The following is a 7721-nucleotide window of genomic DNA, read 5'->3' on the forward strand; positions in this document are numbered from 1 at the left end:
ACTAAATGATAGGCTTATAAACTTGGTTTTCTTCTTTCTTCAATCTGTCACTATTTGAATCTCAATTCTATCATTAAGCCAAACAGCTGAACGTCTCGAAGATCAGTCTTTTCAAAACTGCGGGCTCTTTCTACCCTGCAAGGGATGAAGACGTAATTATATGTATATTCGGACTAACTTGATGACGTATCATCTTCATTTTAATTTATTCTTCTGGCGTAAGTCTCAATTGAGTCTTCACCTCTTCATAGAAGAGTCTGGTCTGTGATCGTGAACCTGGATGGGGTAACGCAGGTTTCCACACACAGCAACTCCCATCTCATCTCATCATCAATCCACATTTTTTAAAGATGATGATCGATGATGAACTCCTATCTAATCTCCGTGACCTTTTCAGGCCAACTTAATTCAAATCGTGATCATAGTGATACTTCCAGTTGCCTGAACGTGCACTTAAATATTCCCTCATCCTATTATACATATGTATATTATATCCTAGCGTTTAGTTACTTAGCAATCGAATATTTTACATACGTTACTCAATAAATGCCGTGTGGTTCCCGGCACCAATACAAAAATAGGACCACTCCATCTCTTCCCCATGGAAGTCGTAAAAGGCAACTAAGGGATAGGCTTACAAACTTGGGATTATTTTTTAGGCGATGGGTTAGCAACCTGTCATTATTTGAATCTCAATTCTATCATTAAGCCAAATAGCTGAACGTGGCCATTCAGTCTTTTCAAGACTGTTGGATCTGTCTACCCCGCATGGGATATACAAATGACCATATGTATGTATATATGTATGTTACTCAATAAAGAATAATTGGCACATTGCATCAAGCTTGTTTAATCTGATACCTCAACCAAATCTCTCTTCAAAAAGGTTCAAACAAATATACAAAAGTAAATTAACCTTACGACACTCTTGATTTCAAGAGTCACCATTAAGGCACTTCTAAATGGAAGAATTTCTAAGCGTAACATCCAAATGCCAGCGGAAATTTCATTTCAGCGAGGGGCTATTAACTGTTTTGAAAAAAGAAACTAGCGCCACTCTCTTAGTGGTCGTTGTGGGAAATAAGAGAAAAAATATTCGCCCATCCTATAACGGAGTTAACGAGCCTTTCACCTGCCGGCTAATTTGTGGCCCAAGTCACAAGGCTAAGGCGGAGATTTAGATTTTAATAATAACAATAAAAAAAAAACTAATTTTGCTTAATTCAAATATTTTATTTTGTACTAGATGTGCTCGCGAATTCGTCCGCGTGGAATAGTTGTTTTGGGCATTATTGAAGGCCCTCAAGGATGAAATGATGATTCTCCGTTTTTTTTTCACATTATCCATTATTTCTTCGCTCCTAATAGTTGCAGCGTGATGTTATCTAGCCTAAAGCCTTCCTCGATAAACGTTCTATTCAACACAAAAAGAATTATTCAATTCGAACCAATAGTGCCTGAGATTAGCGTATTCAAACAAACAAATAAACAAACTCTTCAGCTTTAAAATATTAGTATATAGATAATGTCTTCATGATAGTAACGATAGTAAATTACAAAAAAGCAAAGTAAGTTCATTCGGTACATCTTCTTTGAACCTGAACTAATTTGATGAAACTTGGTATTTAAGAAGTATTTTTCTAATTTCCACGGGATGATCGGATAAAAAGGGAACTTTTTCAAGGGACAGAGCTTTAGCTAACAACGAGTTATACTTTACCTACGTAAACAAACATACATACATACAAACATACATATAGTCACGTCTATATCCCTTGCGGGGTAGACATAGCCAAAAGTCTTCAAAAGACTGATAGGCCATGTTCAGCTTTTTGGCTTGATGATAGAATTGATATTACAATAGTGACATGTTGCTATCCCATCGCCTAAAAGAAGAATCCCAAGTTTAAATCATAGGCTTATCCCATGGATGTCGTAAAAGGCGACTAAGAGATAGCTCTTAGTCGCCTATTTATTGATCCTATTTATTTTTACTGGTGCCGGGAACCAATATAATATAAAAATACGTCTACATTTTGTATGTAAGGCTGAAGGAAGGTTGAGGGTCTCCTCTCCTCTATCATAAAGGCTAGTGCAGGTTTGGTTAGAACCTTGCATAATGATTTCTGTTCATCAACATTCAACACTCTCTTAATCGTCAAGCTCATCAGTAAAGAATACTCTGACCTATCGTTTTGCCAGAACGACCATCTTTGATTACGGTTTTTTCATTACGTTGATTTCATTATTCCCTTAATTGAATCTTACGTACAGTAGAAAGAGTGATCGTATCACTAAGCTATGAGAACCACACGGCACACCATTTAAGTGGTCTTATCTACTTATTTCGTTTTACTGTAGAAATATTACATACATACATACATATGGTCACGTCTATATCCCTTGCGGGGTAGACAGAGCCAACAGTGTTGAAAAGACTGAATTGCCACGTTCAGCTATTTGGCTTAACGATAGAATTGTGATTCAACTAGTGACAGGTTGCTGGCCCATCGCCTAAAAAAGAATCCCAAGTTTGTAAGCCTATCCCTTAGTCGCCTTTTACGACATCCATGGGAAAGAGATGGAGTGGTCCTATTCTCTTTAGTATTGGTGCCGGGAACCACACGGCAAAATATTAAATTATAATAATATTTTAACTTGAACCACAGCACGGGTATAACTTTCAGTTAACTTAACTGTACAATTAACTGTAACTGCCGCTTACATCGGACCAGTAATTAACATGGAAACTTTTTGTTTAGGCGGCTTTGTGTATACCATTAAGATACATTTATTAATTAATTCCCTTGCTAATTAATTATGAGTTATCGAAGTACGGCCTTTTAAAATTTTTGGACTGTTATTATGCACCATTAGGATACTTCCGGTTCAAGTTAATTCGAAGTAAGTGTACACAGCCTAAGTAAAGCTTTTAAAAGAGTGAATAAGAGATATTGAAGTTAATTCAAAGCTGGCATGAAGCTTTCATTTAATATTACAATATACTAATATTAGATCACAAGACTACTTAAACTAATTTCCCAAAGAAATTACTTTATACGTGCCGTGTGGTTTCCGGCACCAAAACAATAAAGAACAGGATGGATGTCATCAACATGGATGTCGTAAATGGCTACTAAGGGATAGCTAACTTCTAAGCGGACTAAGCTTATAAACTTGGGATTGTTTTTTTAAGCTCCATCGATAATTATTTAGCCTTATAAAGCCGCCTAAACATAAATCTATTATTAAGCTAAACAGCTGAACGTGGCCTATCAGCCTTTTCAAGAATGTCGGCTGTGCCTACCCCGCAAGTGATATAGACGTAACTATATGTATGTTTGTATTTACTTATTACGAAGACAGCAATGCAAATTAAATTTGCATTGCATTTCTAAGTCTAAGCGGACCTCTGCCAAAGACATAAATAATAAAATATTTGTTAAACATTGAAGTATTGCATTTGTGATTAAAACATTAAAACAAATAACTGACATGTCAGTTAGGATTAAAATAAAACAACAAATTATTCCACCTTAGAACAGCGATTGGTGTGGTACTTTTAGTTAAAATAAAAAAGATTTACTGAGTTAGAAGTGATGACGTTAATTTTTGTTGTTAATCTAATAAGTGAAAATGTGTCTTCGAAGTTTCAAGATACTAGCTTCTAATTATTGATGATAGTATAATGTTTTTGTTATCAAACTTTTTTATTTATATTTAATTTATTTAATTACTTTTTTTATTGATTCAAATAAGCGACTAACATAAACTATAAGCAGAAGTAGTAAACAAGATGCTTTAAGAATATTAATCCCAGTTGCAAGAAACACTAAGACGGTATGAACAGAAAACAACACCAGGGTGCGCGTAGTCAGTCAGTCAATCCGGTAACTCATCAAAAGAACGTAACAAAACAAACTCCATCCAAGCTATTTGTATTTGGTAAATAACTCCGAAACAAAAGGGTCTTATGTTATCAACCAACTTCCACTATCAGAAAACTTGGAGCCCATTAAGCAAAAAACTTCACTGTCCCCCGGGATAAGGGTGTAATCTCTATTTATTAAAGTATCCAGTATGTTGATGTCAGTTTGTAGATTACGAGATAACGAGATAACTTTCTTACGAGCTCGGACCGATCTTTACTAATCTGTGGTGTTGTGACAAGGAGCCAGAAATAAATGGAGGAGATACATATTTTTGCGATTGATCAGTAACAGTTATTTTAGTATAGAATAATTATTACATAGCGACAGTTTTATTTAGACTCAATGATTTGTTAACAAGCCAGATATTGTAAACAAGCCCGCTTCAAGGAAGAAAACCTTAATAACACTGCTATCAACGCTTCAGTAAGTTTTTACATACATATGAAATAATTGTTACTCTGATTGTTTTTTTTTCTTTCTAGATTTCAATTACCAACTAGAATAGAATCTAGTTGGTAATTGAAATCTAGAACTTCAACATGATAGCACATATACAGGATCAATAGTCAGCGCCGAAACAATTGTGCCCTAGAAACGGGATAAAAGTATTTTGATTTAATTTGGAAAAAAATAATTTTCCTAGACTTTGATCGGGACCCAGCTAGATCGATTTAACCTTTGACTGGTGACATGGTTTTTGTGGAACATAACTGGTGACGCGCGGCCTGAGAAGCCGCTGCTGTTAAATAGTCTATAGCATCGAAAGTTTCTATGATAGCTTATCTCTGTTTTTAAAAATAGTTGATTAATGTATAAAAGGATAAAAGAAAACTATCCAATGGACTCTGAATGTAATTTTTAATTATTAACATGCTATTAAAATTTAATTAGGAACAAAAAACTAAAATCTAAAGATGAGATCAATAATCACACAAAAAAAAATTTAATCAAGATAATTATAACAAAAATACTTTTTTCCTTATAGTTACGATACTGTTATCAATAAAAAAAAAAATTATTAATTCACACGTATCATAAAAAAAAACTGGCACTGGTCAAACTTTGGTTATTTTTATTGACAGTCGGGCCATAATTGTTTGGCACATTGCAAGCACACATGCTTTTTACATGTATTACATAGGTAATTTGATTTGCGATTAAATTAAGGAGGACAACTGGCACAGGTTTTCCTTGTTTTGCCTATGCTCTAAGTTTTGTGGTTCAGGTGGCAAATCAGAACCCAACAATCCGGGATGAAATTTTCAGGAACATTTTCTGCTTGCGACCCAGTTGAGTCTTCCCGTGCCAGACACGCTTCAATTTGAGTATTTGACAGTACATTTCCAACTCCTGACTCCTTATACTTCTTTTTTGGAGGTGCAGAATTACTCATTTTTAGTTATTACCGTAAAAACAAGAAAAAGCAATATAGTAAAATTACGTTAAAAAGTTACGTAAGTGGTGACGTACGGTCTGAGAGACCGCTGCCGAGTTTTATGTTGTTGTAATTTACGAATAAAAGACAATACGACACAACTGTCACTATCTACGGCGTGGACGCATCTAAATTTACAGCTACTTAGACGTTGAAACAAAGGAAGCGCAGGGAAGGGGGTGAAATGACGTTTCACTGACACCGCTCGGCCTGTGAGACCGCTTGTCACCAGTTAAAGGTTAAGACCCCGGGTGCAAAAAACGTCAAGAGTCATTTTCGAAATCGCAAGTACAAATACAATATATAGTAACGCATTTTTAATAAGAGTAGTGAATGAAGCCATAGAATAAAAGAGACGGGCATGAGTGAGTAAGAGAGGCGCGAAAAGAATATGGTGGATAGATCTCAATACGGAAATGACGTGTGTAAAGAAGTAGAAATGAAATAACAATTATCAGACGTAAAGACTATTCTTATTTATCCTCCAATCCAACATTTAAACGAATATTGCTCGTTTAATAACAAAGAATACTCGTATCTTCCCGCTAAAGCCCGCCAAATGTTGCCGTATCCAATAAAACTCTAGCTACATCTTTCCAATATTCTTGTCGAAACTTCGAAACATATGTTCGCGGTACGTGGCACATTTTGCTCATCGATACTGCTGGTGGCGGGTTAATTAGGAAATAAATGAGAAACTAAGACCTTAACGCTAAGGCTAAGCGAATTTTTTCACCTGATACTTACGGGATATTTACGCGGAGTTAATACATAATTAGGTATCTCTTTACGTTTTGATACCTGAAAGTTAGGAAAGCTGATTACAACTTCTGTTGTCTTTTCGTGGGTGTCGTAGAAAGCGACTCATTAACTCTATTTCTCTTGCGGGGTAGACAGAGTCTTGTTCAGCTGTTCGGCTTAATGATAGAATTGAGATTCATATAGTGACATGTTGCTAGCCTATCGCCTAAAAGAAGAATCCCAAGTTTATAAGCCTATCTCTTATATATATATATATATATATACCTATATATACTGACATATATACAAATAACAAGACAGTTATTGGATTTAGAAGAATATCGTCGATAATAATATTTTTTTTTTTATTTCAGTCTCTTTCTTAAATATAAATGATTTTAATTAACCCGGGAACTATAATTTTGCCATGAAAGTCATTACCCATTTTATATATTAGCGATACAATGTAAAATCTATCTATTCGCACCGTGTAATAACCTGACTCACCCAATCCAGGATCCATGGTCAAAGGCATACCCCGTGCTCCTCTCCGGAGTGGTGAGGATGCAACCGGGGCTAAAGTCATGAGAAAGAAGACTACAAATTGTAATACCTACATTTAATTATTCGCATCGCAAACCCCAATCGGGGTCATGTACTGGTTCCACTCCACTCTAGGTTTCACTCCAGTGGTTTGGATGTAGCTAGGATTAACATACATACATATAGTCACGTCTATATCCCTTACGGGGTAGACAGAGCCAATAGTCCCGAAAAGACTGAATGGCCTCGTTCAGCTGCTCGGCTTAATCGCAATTTTATAAGCCTATCCCTTAGTTGCCTTTTACGACATCCATGGAAAAGAAATGGAGGATGGTCCTTTTATTTTTTGTATTGGTTCCGGCAACCACACGGCACAGAGTTAACGCCAAGATGAAAAAGAAGTTTAAAAAGGTGATTAAAAACGACATCAACGGTAAATAGGTGGAAAAGTCCTATTCTGAAGATCCGGGAATAACACTGCACAGCATTAATACATGCAGTTGAAAGTCACCTAACACTCGCAAACCAAAATCTACTTCACTTGTCTCCTGTACCACTGATTTCGCCTATTTATGTAATTTATATTCACTCGATAACAAACCTTAATACCACTTAATACAGTATATATGTAACGCAAATGTAAGTTGGTAGGTTTCGCTCGGAGCGTTTGGCGTAGCATCACGGTTTAGTGATGTTACCACGATTGTTAATCGACTCGAGTGCTTCATTATTTACAGTATGTTCAATCAAGCGTTAAGACAGATAGGTAGGATTAGATACGTAAGAATGTATACTTAAAGTCAGCGCTGTCGAGTTGCTATGTGACCTAGTTACAACCATACGGTTTCTACAACGATGTTACGATTAAAATGTTTAAGATTTACTTTTGTGATGTAAAGAATGAAGAAGAAGAAGAATGAAGTTGGGTCTGGTCTGTAGCATAGTTTTCAAATTTTTTTTTTAAATTAGTCAATGTTAGTGCACAAGTTGATATTTTGCAAATTAAAAAGTCACCCACAAATGATTTGCACCCGCCGTTTGCGGAAACCTGAAGGCTATCTGGAAAACAA

Source organism: Amyelois transitella, chromosome 15, assembly GCF_032362555.1.
Source record: "Amyelois transitella isolate CPQ chromosome 15, ilAmyTran1.1, whole genome shotgun sequence".
Taxonomy (NCBI): Eukaryota; Metazoa; Arthropoda; class Insecta; order Lepidoptera; family Pyralidae; genus Amyelois; species Amyelois transitella.